This window comes from Culex quinquefasciatus, chromosome 2 (assembly GCF_015732765.1).
Source record: "Culex quinquefasciatus strain JHB chromosome 2, VPISU_Cqui_1.0_pri_paternal, whole genome shotgun sequence".
NCBI classification, from domain to species: Eukaryota; Metazoa; Arthropoda; class Insecta; order Diptera; family Culicidae; genus Culex; species Culex quinquefasciatus.
The window spans coordinates 131,928,524-131,943,052 of NC_051862.1; the positions used below are offsets into that span (position 1 = coordinate 131,928,524).

The 14,529-nt window shown below is 32.3% G+C and overlaps 1 protein-coding gene across 1 annotated transcript in view; it reads right to left on the bottom strand.

Annotated features, from left to right (window-relative positions):
* Positions 1–14,529, bottom strand: part of LOC6031932 — a 226,045-nt gene that overhangs the window by 134,138 nt on the left and 77,378 nt on the right. The window contains exons 3-4 of the mRNA XM_038255667.1: positions 10,445–10,573; positions 4,964–5,087 (exon numbers count right to left, since the gene is read on the bottom strand). The gene's annotated coding sequence lies outside the window, so the exon portion shown is untranslated. The remainder of the gene's footprint in view (positions 1–4,963; positions 5,088–10,444; positions 10,574–14,529) is intronic.

Below are 14,529 nucleotides of genomic sequence, written 5' to 3' on the forward strand. Positions count from 1 at the left end.
CCTTTCCAGCAGACGCTCCAGCTTATCTTGGCTAGATAAATGAGAGAGATTTTCCCCCCTTAACGAGAAGCAGTCATCTCACCGTCCAGGAACCCTTTCGGAAACCAGCTTGCAACTTAGGATTAGCGTTTATACTTTTTGCTTCCGGCGAATTTACAGACGCTGATTAATTACGTCTTCGGTGGGATAATGATATCCCTTTTAGGTAAATTGCGAATTTACCATTGAATTCAGATGCCCTAGGAGCCCGGGTTTATCATATTTTAAAATTCGTGAATTAATTTTCACGGTGAATTCACCGTTCCGCTTCATTGAAATGGAATGAATGCTACCAAATTCAAATTACACAAATCTACCCACTCAAAAACTCTCTTCAAAGGTGATAGAACTTTGAACTAACTTATCATAAAACATCATCAACAACAGTTGCAGCAGCACTCGCAAACATATCATTACTTTTTGTACACAAACTTTGTCCAAAGTATGGCATTGTCCTTGCTGACCAGAGTCCATTCCAGGACGACACCGGCCAAGATGAGTTAATAGCCCTGCTCAGCTTCTCGTGAGGATGGTTGCTTGACCGCTTTTTCAGACCTGTTTTTATTTTGCATGTTTTAAGTTTTTTGGATTGCTGACCTGTAGTTCAGGCACTGCAAGCTTGAAGTTTTGAAAATAGGCCAATGCTAATTTTATTTTAAAAATAACTTAAAAAATAGTAGGCAAAACAATATTGCTAGAAATAATTAGAACAATATAACAAAAAAATTATAAAATCGATTGCAAACTATCAAAACACAAATTACAAACGGTGAGAACATTCTGATCTTTCTGGGGAAGAATGAGAATACAAAAGAAATCCAACTCCTTTCAATTTGTTCAGAAGAAACGGCAATCCTTATCTGACACATTCTGTGAACCATTCTTTTGCTCATATAAAATATCTTTATACACTAGAATCATAAGGTTGAAAAACTTCTTTGTTTTGAAGAATTTTTATTTTGCTTTGTTTTGTTTCGCTTGGAGATGGTGATTTTAGCCGATTGCAGACTGTATTTCCGTAGTAACAGTTCAATAGGGCGAATCTGCGTTTGTAAACAAGCAGTATATCCCCCTCTTACTTGACGTGAACCGTCACTTGAGCGAAAGGGACAGACTGCTTGTTTACAAATGCAGATTCGTTACTACGGATTTCGTCATGTGCATATGCGCTGATTTTCTTAAATAGGTTGCCTAGGAATTTATAATTTATAATAAAACCAATTCCATCTGAGTCGGATTCTCAACACCTTGAAACCGCGCACCATGGAAAAGGAAAGTGATTTGGAAGATGGAATGTGTCGATGCTCCACTTTTTTTGCCTTCCTCACCTTACTGAGGAAAGGCTATAAAATCACTCGGAAAATGAACTTTTTAATTAGACCTCCTAGACCTACCTTCATTTGTACATATCAATGTCACTGGAATATCCCCTCCCGATTTTGGCTGGAATGGTTTTAATCGATCCGTCTTAACGTCCCCTAAGTTGCTATTTAAATTCATGCAGTTTTATCGTGTATTTAAAAAGTTATGTTAAAAAACTGTTTCATATTCAATTAAAATTATGGTAAAAAGGGTGTTTTTTTTTTTCAAGAAACCCTCACATGTTATATATTTTTAGAAATCATATGAGAAGACCTTTTAGGTGGAGTAAGAATTTTTAAGATCTGACTTACCTATCTTAAATAACAAGCATTTTAAAAAATTGTCTGAATTCACATAACCTCAACTGGTTGGGTCTGATCGCCACGAAAAAGCCGTGTAGAGGGATGCCATTTTCCTCAAAGGCCGTGTCTGTATAATGATGACAAAAAGTCTGTAGGTAGTCTGTTTTTTTTACTTATCATTTATTTTTATTAGGACCTCTTAGGTGCTGCGAACGTTAGGGGAGATCCATAAACATGTGGACTCTTTAGGGGGGTTGGAATCACTATAAATGAGAGGAAGGCACCAACCACCTAAAGGTGGATTAAACAACGTTTTTAAGGGAGTAAGGACAATATCTCCACGTTATCTCCCAGTCTGTTTTGCTTGGAGTTGGACGTTTTTTGGTTAGGTATAGGATACGCTCTAAGCAAGCGATGCGACCATTGCAAGACAATTTAATACCAATGCATTGGTATGTTTTTTTAAGCTGGTAAGATTTTATTCTCAAGGCAAGCAATCGGATACTGCTGTCAAGACACTTCCTATTTGACACTCTTGAATATATTATAGTTTGACATCTATGTACTATTCTCAAGGCAACATGATACTGTTATCGAGATAATTCCCGTTTAGTTGCTGTTATTATTAGCTTATTGGTATAATCTTTGACAGCTGGCTGTGGAAATATTTCAACAAAAATCAAAAGTATTTAAAGATTTTTTTGCGAAATGTTACTGTTTATGGTACGTACAATGAAATAAAATATGAATTTGTTCAATGCTAAAAATGCAAATATATCCCACTGAAAAAATGTTTTTAAAAATATGAAGAATGAAAATAACAGTAACATGTCTTGGTTTCAAATTTGGCACAGCTGATCTAATTTTTTCCCGAATTTGCTTAACGTGAAGACTTCCAAGTTGTTTAGAATACTGACATACACATGCTGATTCCTTTTGGAATCGATTATCCCATTCCTTGCGAAATTATGGAAATCGTCATTAATCAATGATTGCCAACTAGGACGTCAATGATTGTTCCACAAAATTATATAAATTTTGAGACACATTTGATTTAGATCAAAAATTCCTTGAGTGGCTTCAAGAAGGCAACAACCGGCACATGCTGATTCATTTTGGTGGAGAAATTCGTTAAAGTAAATTTTGTACAGAATATTTTAGAGTGATGATCAATTATCTACCAAAATGATCAACGGCTTCACCTTAAATTTCTTTTGGATTTCAACACTTTATTTTGTTTGTATTGAGTATAGAACTGAATCAATAGCATCAATTGCTTCCAAGATATAAGCAAACCCCTTATGTTTGTATATCAATTTTTGTAATTATCTAATCTGAGACTTTGTAAATTATTGCTACACTCTAAAAAATAACCTTGCATAGTAAGAAAAAACAAGAAATTTTAAATGGAAAATTTTAGCTTTTTTTTACTCTTTTATTATTGACCCTGAGTTAGGCCATGAAAAAAACAATTTTTGTTCTAAATAAAAAAATGATCCTTCAGGACTAATGAAGATTTGCAAGTGGTTGGAACATGAGGGTATAACCTTTGACCAAAATCAGACCAACAAAGTTCAATAAATTGCAGAAAATATTAAACTTTTCATAAAAATAGCACATTTAAAAAAATTCTTTTCACAATACGGATTGGAAAATGATTACTTTTCCTGTAACTGTTGATGAAATTACCTACTTTTCATTACTTAAATTAACAGTGATGAAAAGTTCATAAGAGCACTCAGTTGAGTGCTGAAATGTTAAATTTTTGAAGTTTCAAAAAATTATACTTTTCTACATAATTTTGGTTTTTGAGTTGATCAAACACACGTACGCCAATCTAAACAAAACGATGTTTTTGCACTCGTCTTATGACCTGTGCTAGGAAAATCATCATTTGCTGCTTTTTTCATAAACTACTTTTAAAATTACAAACATTTTAAATAGTTCAAATGATTAGGTCGTTAGCTCAGTCCAGGTGTAGTAGTCGTCTCCCTGGGTCTCCCTGCCTCGTTGGAGTCGCTGGTAGGCAATTGGACTTACAGTCCAAATGTCGTCAGTTCAAATCCCGGGTGGTTGGAAGCTAAGGTGTAAAAAGAGGTTTGCAATGGAGCACTTCCATTCGAGTAGTTTTTGTTTTTTTCTACGATGTATTTCTTATGGAGCGAACTGTCAAAAACTACTCGACTGCGGGTGCTCCATTGCCTCAACAATCAAGCCTTCTGACCAATGCTTGAAAAGGGATCTGAATGGGTATGCTCGATATTCGATAGAACTTTCTGTCAGCGATCATTTCCCAAAACGAAATTTGATCGCTGACACAACGCCTATTATGATCGCCATTGCATGGCGACGGTCGGTGAACGTAAACACGAAGACGAAACGAACGAAAAATCAGCACCTCTCAAGCAGCCGCCCAAACGAGACAACGTGCTCTTTCTCTTTCTCTCATTTTTGTCTCTCTCATCCTAGTGTATGCTGCGTGGAGACAGAAGTCATATGATTGCTATCATTCGAGAGATGATCGGAATCTCGGTAGAATGTCAAACGACCGCTCTCTAAGCAGTATTTTTCCTGGAGGGAAGTCAATGATTGTGTGAGTAACTTTGCGTAGCACTCATTCCTTTGTGTGTGAAACGAACGACAGTAGAATGAAAAAATCAGGTTGTCGTGGAGAAGACGATTGGAGTGTTCGGTCAGCTATCACAAACAAAGTCGAAATTTCGCAAGCCCTGCTTCGGACACTTAGTTTCGAGTAGGAATCTCGCAATCGATAACGCCTAGGCAATGCTGTGGACCGAATAATTTGATTTTTTTAGTTTCTTATCTGAATAAAATCAAGTTTGAAATACATCAAAATCTATGAAGAGAATTCATTACACAAAAAAAAAGTGAGATCAATCTTCCAGTGCAAAAGCACACCATCTTCACCGAGCTCGTCTTCTTTTTAACGCCAAAATATAACCCTTTTTTGGAACTCACATCGTCACCACCGCCTCATGCAGCATGTTCCATGTCGCTGGAAGATTTTTTTCCTCGAGCAGGTTCCACCCCATAATAAAACCCCAGAACTGACACCCATCTCTGAATTATGCGAGACCGCAGCATCGAAAAACGATGAGATAATTGACTCTTGCAGGGACCTCCTCCTTTGAAGGGACACACGAAATTGCCACCAGTGTGAGCCAAGATTGCAACCAGTTTGCTGCAGCAGGTTCGATGACCTTTTCAGCGCACCACCAAAACTGGTTAAAATGTCTTACCTTTGAAGAATTCGAAGTTATCTTTTGTGCTGCGTGAGGTCACCTTCTTTGGGCTCGCTTTCTTGCTTTTCAGAAGAATCTTCAATACCACCGAGCTGCCATCCGAGATGCTTTCAGCAACAATCTGCAACGAGGAAATGGAATTGCTTATTAGATCTACAACAAGAAGCTTGCCAGCACTGAGATGGAATAAAATTTTGTCAAAACCATGAAACATAAATCTGTAGGACTGCTTCGACAAAGCACTTTGGTGTGTGATAATGTATGCAGAACGTGATGCCACTTTTATGCCGGGGCGGACCGCCTATCTGTATCAGTGTTAAAGTGGCCACTGATCTATATAAATCGATAAAGGTATACCTTAATGGCATGGAGGGAGGGGGGAGGAAACGAACGATGATCCCATCTTGAAGATTCATTTTGCCTGTTTCCTGAGGCGATATTATGGAAAGCACGTGTCTCACGAGCACAAGAGGTGGCGTTGAACAAATTGATTCTTTTTCAGATTATTTTTATTTTAGTATTAATGGAAGCAAATGAGAAAAATATATGTATGAAAATAGAGTATCTAATGAAAAAATATGCAAAACAAAAATCCGACAAGACATAAAACTAGAAAAAAAGTTGAAAAGTTGAAAAGTTGAAGAGTTGAAAAGTTGAAAAGTTGAAAAGTTGAAAAGTTGAAAAGTTTAAAAGTTGAAAAGTTGAAAAGTTGAAAAGTAAAAAAGTTTCAAAAGTTGAAAAGTTTAAAAGTTGAAAAGTTGAAAAGTTGAAAAGTAGAAAAGTTGAAAAGTTGAAAAGTTGAAAAGTTGAAAAGTTGAAAAGTTGGAAAGTTGAAAAGTTGAAAAGTTGAAAAGTTGAAAAGTTGAAAAGTTGAAAAGTTGAAAAGTTGAAAAGTTGAAAAGTTGAAAAGTTGAAAAGTTGAAAAGTTGAAAAGTTGAAAAGTTGAAAAGTTGAAAAGTTGAAAAGTTGAAAAGTTGAAAAGTTGAAAAGTTGAAAAGTTGAAAAGTTGAAAAGTTGAAAAGTTGAAAAGTTGAAAAGTTTAAAAGTTTAAAAGTTGAAAAGTTGAAAAGTTGAAAAGTTGAAAAGTTGAAAAGTTGAAAAGTTGAAAAGTTGAAAAGTTGAAAAGTTGAAAAGCTGAAAAGTTGAAAAGTTGAAAAGTTGAAAAGTTGAAAAGTTTAAAAGTTGAAAAGTTGAAAAGTTGAAAAGTTCAAAAGTTAAAAAAGTTGAAAAGTTGAAAAGTTGAAAAGTTGAAAAGTTGAAAAGTTGAAAAGTTGAAAAGTTGAAAAGTTGAAAAGTTGAAAAGTTGAAAAGTTGAAAAGTTGAAAAGTTGAAAAGTTGAAAAGTTGAATTGTTAAAAAGTTGAAAAGTTGAAAAATTGAAAAGTTAAAAAGTTAAAAAAATTAAAAATTGAAAAGTTGAAAATTTGAAAAGTTAAAAAGTTGAAAACAGGAATAAGAAAAGTTAAAAAATTGAAAAATTGAAAAGTTGAAAAGTTAAAAAATTCAAAAATTGAAAAGTTGAAAATTTGAAAAGTTGAAAATTTATAAAGTTAAAAAGTTGAAAACAGGAATAAGTCCTTTTTGCACCCCATACTTAATTATTTCAATGTTTTTCCTCTTTAAGGTCGACGAAAAATAATTTTCCGCCTCACTTGTTTTTTTTTCAAGTGAGCCGTTTTGTTTAGTTATTCATGAATTCCGTTTAACCTCACGTTGGGTATATTTACTTTAGATTACTCAGAAATTTTTGAACGACCGTTTTTACTTTAGATTACCTTGGAGGTAAAATTATGACGCAAGTAAAACACTTCACCAGTAAACTCGGCAAGGAAGTATCCATAAATAAGCTGTTCTGGGAAGGCAAACTCCTGTACAAGATCAGATATAATTTTACCTTCGGTGAGCTCTTCTTGTAATTTTCATTGACGTAAAAGCATTCGAAGCTGGTTAGAGGGTTGTTACCATAGAACGGCCGAGATGTCAAGAGCTGAGCAAATTTAATTATCCCTGGTTGGCTTATTTCTGTCAAGGCTTTCAGTTTGATTAGGAAGTGACCATTCGAAGAATGTTGGTGATTCCAGAGATCGTAAAATAATTTGAGATTATTAAAGAAATTAGTCTCAGATCTTTAGTTGAAATGAAATAGAACATATAGAATAATAAAATGTATTGATTCCATTGCAGATTTCTATGCATTCCAATCTCATAAATCATGGATTATGCTTCAAAATCCGCATCAAACCAAAAGGGATCAACTTTTAACTAGAGCGAACCGATCAACCTTTCCCCAAAGCTCGTAAAACATGCTGCTCATAATAAAATCGAGGTGAACTTAAAAAATAAATCCAACACAAATTGAATTCGTTCATTCGTGTAAAACGGAGGATGGCTGGAAAAGCAAACGAATCCTTGGATAGCCCTCGAGCAAGAAACGGAGATGGATTTCGCCGTTGAACGAGAAAAATATTGCCACAACAAATCCAATTGGAGCTTCTTCGTCGTCGTTGGATGCTGTCTCCTCGTCCGTGGCCATAAAGTGGCCATCCACGGTGCAGCAGACGCGGAGATTGCAGCAAAATGTGTTGCTTGCCAATAAAATTTACACCACCTTTTGGAGTAGCCAGCCAACGTGACAATCCAATCATGATCTTGTTGTTGGTTCCCTAATTTTGTGGTAATTTGGCAATTTAAGTAGGAATGGGGATATGTTTTGAAAATATTCGAGTTAAATTATCATTTTTCTCATAATATTGTTTTTTTATTTGATTTGTTCTGATCTGATTTAATTTGATTTGTGATGGTATGAATTTCCTAACATATATATTAGTATTAAAAGCTTTAAGGTGAAGCCGTTGAAAAATTTCGAAGAAAATTGATCTTCAGTCTAAAATGCTCTGTATCTCATTCAATTTAACGAATTACTGCACCAAAATTAATCAGCTTCTGCCGGTTGTTGCCTTCTTGAAGACACTGAAAGAATTTTTGATCTTTTGATTTTTGAATTGTGCTTCAAAATTTATATGATTTTGAGGAATGGGATAATCGTTACCAAAAAGAATCAGCATGTGTAGGGTTCTTTTCTGAACAACTTGTAGAAGGAATTTTGTAAAAATATTATATCTTTGAGCGAAAAATTTTGGCAATGATGGAAGTCTTCACGTTAAAATATAACATCGTTGTTGAAGTTTTAAAAATACTGATTAAAATTTAAAAAAAATAATACGCAAAAATTTAAAAAATGATATTTAATTATGCATACACCTTTTTTAGATACTGGGTAAATTAATGCTTACTAATGAATATTTTTTTGCCACTTCACCTATTTTTTTAGCTAGAAACACTAAAATATTCAACAAATTAGTCGATAGTTTATCGATTTGATGTCTTCCACAAAGTTTTAGGTGTGGATAAGGACTATACTGAAAATAAATGATCACGTTAAAATTTGTTTTGTTTTTTTCCCTGAAACTTGAATTGCAAAAAACATTATTTTTAATTTTGTTATATTTTATGCAATAATTTAATTTAATAATATAATTTTGTATGTTTTTTTCAAACAATCCAAATATTGATAGCAAAAAATATTCAACTTCAGTTTTCGATGTACAATCGAATTTGCAATTAAAAAAGTACTGTAGTGAAATTTTGATACATTGCACCATTTTCATGTTATATCCAATTTTAGGTAGTTTTTTGAAAAATATTTGAATTCATTTATTTTTTAAATATGTGTCAATGTTTTGAAAAACTAAATTATTTATATTTTGATTTTTTGAACTTGGTTAATACGACCTGTAGTTGCTGAGATATTGCCATGCAAAGATTTAAAAACAGAAAAATTCACGTTTTTTTAAGTCTCACTCAAACAACCCTCCATTTTCTAATGTCGATATCACGACAACTAAGGGTTCGATTTTCAATGATTAAAAAAAGAACATTCATTCAATTTTACGCCCTTTTGAAATGTTGGTCTTGATTTCAAAATTGAAAATATTGATGTAGGCTCAATTGCAACTTTTGAACAATTTTACCTCAAAATAAAATGAAATTAATAATGAAATAGATTGATTTCCGAAAAATCATGATTAGGCATCCTTTGTAATGATCTATTCGACGTATACCAATAAATTTGAATACCTTTAATCTGAAATCAACAAGTAAGGGCTATAAAAGTCACCCCGGAACTAAATATAATACGCAATGCAACACCTAGTTAAAAAAAATGAATGGCCGAACGCAGTGAACCATTTCCTTAAGAATGAGTTTTTTTTCTGGAAAAATTGATTTGCGTATTTTTTTAATTCGAATGAATTTTTTGTGAACTTTTTCTTTGTCCAAAGAATTTATTTTGCATCATTATGAAATATGGTTTAAAAATCGTGAATTTTTTTAAAAATCATTTAAAGCATTAAAATGAAATTTGCAATCCAAATTAATGTAAAGTACGTACATAAATTTTGAAATCGTGTTTCGTTTTCATGTTATAGTCATATTTTTTATTACCTTTATAAGTCGTGACCATGCTTGACCATCTTTAAGAGCGTTTTTTATCAACCAAAAATATCTGAATTTTCCTACAAATTTGCTTGAAACCTTTGAAGAATCGACCAATTGTTGCCTCTGAAAGTTTTCTCTGAATACTCAAAATATCGTCCAATTTTAAGAGACGATAGCTTTACAATGCGACAATGTCAAAAATTAAAGTATTATGAAACTATTCTCATATCGTTGAAATAAATTCTTGTTTGGTCCTTTTAATTGGTTTGAAAAGTTGAAAAAATGTTATAATCAAAAGATTTGACATTTTTTGGCTAAGTTATTGTTGCTTACTTTTTGGTGATGTAGAGATTATAATTCTTTTAAATCTCACAGTTGTATGATTTTCTCTACAAAAACAAGTGCGAATAGTATAAACACTACATTTTCGGTTACTTTGAACTATTTTACACTTATTAAAAAACACTATCGTAATTAGATAGAAGTAGACAGAAGAAGAAAATTAAAAAAATGGAACCATTTTAATTTACACTTCAAAACCGATTCGAATGGCAAATCGATTGTCACCGGTGGGGTGGGTGAGATTTCCAAAAAAGTGTCCACGTGGTCTATGGATGGTTCATAACGGAAATTTCCATACTTTTCCAGTTTTGTTAGAAGAACATCCATCCACCCGAAATTAACCCAATCCAATTTTCCATATTGAAACGTTTAAACGATTTGACCATCGTTCTCTGAAATCGATCCCATACATGCTACCAATAAAGTTGCTGGCACAAGAGGTACCCATCTCTAAACGATTTCGAGTAAATTTCCACCCTCACCACCACGTTTGCCCGGCAAACAAATATTTCAAACTTTATTACCCTCTATGGGAATTTGAATATCGACGTTAACCCTGAAGAGACCGGGTAGTATTGCTTAAATATCGGCAAAAAAATCCCAATCCAAAGGGTTAAAACGATAGCAACGAATGCCTTACCTTCTCGTTAGCGCCGCTCTGTGGCCAATGTGCTAAACTACCGGATGGTCCAGGTTGGTCTCCAACGGCAACACCGAGCGAGTAGCTGATGCTTAAATTTTACGATCCTCTAGCAGAGTTTGGGTCAACCTGGAATGGAGAAAAAAAAACGTAAAAAAGGGTTAAAACTACTACTGGCTGGAACACAAAGCATCATTCGATGGCATCATCATAGAGAGGAAAAGGTGGACGGAAGCCCAACCAGCAGCATCCAGCAGGGGTCGTAAAAAGTGAGGTTCGCTCCAGCGTGGCCGAAAAACCCCGGTTTGACCTTATTGATTGGCTTTCAATTTTAGATGGCATCTATCCAGCGACGGGGACGTCCCCAAGAGGAGCACTTTCTATGCATAACCTACAATCTTCCTGCAGTACCTTAGACCTGAGGACTGAAGTTGGAGAGGTTGGTAAACACCGGCAGGGCGGTACACGTTTTACGCAGAGTACGCTTCATGAATTTCAAATCAAATTAGAATCCTTATTTAATCAACCAAACTTTAAGCCTCGCCTCACAGCGGGCTCAACGCGTTAACACTCCTCCGTCCAAGGCGGAAAAAAAGTTGGAACGCTAACTTCAACTCGCTGATTCTCAGCCAAAACTCAACCAATCTGGATGATTCCTTTTTCCAGAGATTTGTACGGATCTCCAGATGAGCCTAGAACTTTGCAGATCTCGATTTGATCAATCCTCTAATTACTACGACTAAATTAGTCGGAGCAACTTTTTTTCCGCGTGTTTTTCCGAAAAGCGACTCAAGCGGGAACATTTTTGCTACGCTGCAAAAATACAATAACTTTGCTAAAATGTTAGCAAAACCCATAAAATTATACATCAAAATTTCCGTTATGATCTCAGGATTATGATGAGCTTCTCAAATTTCCATTATTTTCTCAAAAAAAAATCACAAAACTACGTAAAACAACAGAAAAAATAAAAATGCCTCGTTTTATGACTAGAACTTTATGGCAAAATCATTGATCTCATTGATTTTTTTTATAAAAATGTTTCAAGTGATCTAAATTATATGTTTCAGATTCATTCTGGGTGTGTTTCTTCCTAAATACTAATTTTTTTTACCAAAACTACGTAAAATACAGAAAATTTTATACATTCCTTTAGAACTTTATTTGCTTCATGGTAAAATCATTGATTTATTTATGAAAACGTTTCAAATGATCTAAATTATAAGTTCCCGAATCATTCTGAGTGTGTTTCTTACTGAATACTACAAAATTTTACCAAAACTACGTAAAATACATAAAAGTTGATACTTTCCTTTAGAACTTTATTTGCTTCATGGTAAAATCATTGATTTATTTTATGAAAATGTTTCAAATGATATAAATTAGAAGTTTCCGAATTATTCTGAGTGTGATTCTTACTGAATACTACAAAATTTTACCAAAACTACGTAAAATACAGAAAATTTGATACTTTCCTTTAGAACTTTATTTGCTTCATGGTTAAATCATTGATTTATTTTATGAAAACGTTTCAAATGATCTAAATTATAAGTTTCTGAATTATTCTGAGTGTGATTCTTCCTGAATACTACAAAATTTTACCAAAACTACGTAAAATACAGAAAATTTGATACTTTCCTTTAGACCTTTATTTGCTTCATGGTAAAATCATTGATTTATTTTATGAAAATGTTTCAAATGATCTAAATTATAAGTTTCCGAATCATTCTGAGTGTGTTTCTTCCTGAATACTACAAAATTTTACCAAAACTACGTAAAATACAGAAAATTTGATACTTTCCTTTAGACCTTTATTTGCTTCATGGTAAAATCATTGATTTATTTTATGAAAATGTTTCAAATGATCTAAATTATAAGTTTCCGAATCATTCTGAGTGTGTTTCTTCCTGAATACTACAAAATTTTACCAAAACTACGTAAAATACAGAAAATTTGATACTTTCCTTTAGAACTTTATTTTCTTCATGGTAAAATCATTGATTTATTTTATGATTTTTTTTTAAATGATCTAAATTATAAGTTTCTGAATTATTTTGAGTGTGATTTTTACTGAATACTACAAAATTTTACCAAAACTACGTAAAATACAGAAAAGTTGATACTTTCCTTTAGACCTTTATTTGCTTCATGGTAAAATTATTGATTTATTTTATGAAAATGTGTCAAATGATCTAAATTATAAGTTTCCGAATCATTCTGAGTGTGTTTCTTCCTGAATACTACAAAATTTTACCAAAACTACGTAAAATACAGAAAATTTGATACTTTCCTTTAGAACTTTATTTGCTTCATGGCAAAATCATTGATTTATTTTATGATTTTTTTTAAAATGATCTAAATTATAAGTTTTCGAATCATTATGAGTGTGTTTCTTCCTGAATACTACAAAATTTTACCATAACTACGTAAAATACAGAAAATGTTATGCTTTCCTTTAGAACTTTATTTGCTTCATGGTAAAATCAATGATTTATTTTATGAAAATGTTTCACATGATCTAAATTATAAGTTTCTGAATTATTCTGAGTGTGATTCTTACTGAATACTACAAAATTTTACCAAAACTACGCAAAATACAGACAATTTTATGCTTTCCTTTAGAACTTTATTCGCTTCATGGTAAAATCATTGATTTATTTTATGAAAATGTTTCAAATGATCTAAATTATAAGTTTCCGAATCATTCTGAGTGTGTTTCTTCCTGAATACTACAAAATTTTACCAAAACTACGTAAAATACAGAAAATTTGATACTTTCCTTTAGAACTTTATTTTCTTCATGGTAAAATCATTGATTTATTTTATGAAAATGTTTCAAATGATCTAAATTATAAGTTTCTGAATTATTTTGAGTGTGATTTTTACTGAATACTACAAAATTTTACCAAAACTACGTAAAATACAGAAAATTTGATACTTTCCTTTAGAACTTTATTTGCTTCATGGCAAAATCATTGATTTATTTTATGATTTTTTTTTAAAATGATCTAAATTATAAGTTTCTGAATTATTTTGAGTGTGATTTTTACTGAATACTACAAAATTTTACCAAAACTACGTAAAATACATAAAAGTTGATACTTTCCTTTAGAACTTTATTTGCTTCATGGTAAAATCATTGATTTATTTTATGAAAATGTTTCAAATGATCTAAATTATAAGTTTCCGAATCATTCTGAGTGTGTTTCTTCCTGAATACTACAAAATTTTACCAAAACTACGTAAAATACAGAAAATTTGATACTTTCCTTTAGAACTTTATTTGCTTCATGGCAAAATCATTGATTTATTTTATGATTTTTTTTAAAATGATCTAAATTATAAGTTTTCGAATCATTCTGAGTGTGATTCTTCCTGAATACTACAAAATTTTACCAAAACTACGTAAAATACAGAAAATGTTATGCTTTCCTGTAGAACTTTATTTGCTTCATGGTAAAATCATTGATTTATTTTATGAAAATGTTTCACATGATCTAAATTATAAGTTTCTGAATTATTCTGAGTGTGATTCTTCCTGAATACTACAAAATTTTACCAAAACTACGTAAAATACAGAAAATTTGATACTTTCCTTTAGACCTTTATTTGCTTCATGGTAAAATCATTGATTTATTTTATGAAAATGTTTCAAATGATCTAAATTGTAAGTTTCCGAATCATTCTGAGTGTGTTTCTTCCTGAATACTACAAAATTTTACCAAAACTACGTAAAATACAGAAATTTTTATGCTTTCCTGTAGAACTTTATTTGCTTCATGGTAAAATCATTGATTTATTTTGTGAAAATGTTTCAAACACTCTAAATTATTAGTTTTCAAAACTTTATATTTATGTTTTCATCCGAAAAGTAATATTGAAAAAAAATACAAAATAAACTTCAATACAGATTTTTTTCAAAAAATCGAAATATTCGTCGCACAAATTTTTCAACTTTATATATCGATGTAATATCGAACTTGCAATCAAAAATTATTTTAGAGATTTTGTTATAAAGTGCACCGTTTACAAGTTATAGTCATTTTAAGGTACTTCTTTTGAAAAATGTCGCATTTGTTCATTTT